General features: G+C 44.6%; 1 non-coding gene across 1 annotated transcript; it reads right to left on the bottom strand.

Annotated features, from left to right (window-relative positions):
• Positions 1 to 104, bottom strand: LOC112511909. The gene has a single exon (XR_003069162.1). It is a non-coding gene; the product is annotated as a small nucleolar RNA R71 (small nucleolar RNA).
• Positions 105 to 554: the final 450 nt, after the last annotated feature.

Genomic DNA, 554 nt, shown 5'->3' with positions numbered 1-554 from the left:
CTTAGAAGAGAGATATGTGGGATCAAGCAGAAGGACATGGAGTCTTTATACGAGTATTGGGAGTGCTTCAAGCGCTTTTGTGTAAGTTGTCCTCAACATGGAATTTCTGATGAATTACTAATTCAATATTTTTATGAAGGTTTGCTACCGATGGAAAGAAAGATGATGGATGCCGCGAGCGGAGGAGCTATGTGAATAAGACGCCAACTCAAGTGAGGACTTTGATAGACACCATGGCGGAAAACTCCAAGCAATTTGGAGTTTGAAGTGACATTGGCCGGGGCGCTAGTGAGGTACATGTTAAATCTTTAGAAACTAAAATAACTAATTTGACTAACCTTGTTAAACAGCTTGCCATGGGTAATATGCCTCAAGTCAAGGCATGTGGATTTTGCTCATCAGTGGCACACCCCACCGATGCATGCCCGACTTTACATGAAGAAGAAGAGCAAGTGAACGCCATTGGGGGTGGCAACTTTCAGAACTCAAACAACCAGGCTCCCGACCCTTTCTCGAGCACATACAACCCCGGTTGGAGGCAACATCCGAATCTA

Source organism: Cynara cardunculus, assembly GCF_001531365.2.
Source record: "Cynara cardunculus var. scolymus isolate 2C chromosome LG 4, CcrdV1, whole genome shotgun sequence".
Lineage (NCBI taxonomy): Eukaryota > Viridiplantae > Streptophyta > Magnoliopsida > Asterales > Asteraceae > Cynara > Cynara cardunculus.
Note: the sequence above shows the minus strand (reverse complement) of the source record. Positions and strands in the feature narration are given on the sequence as shown.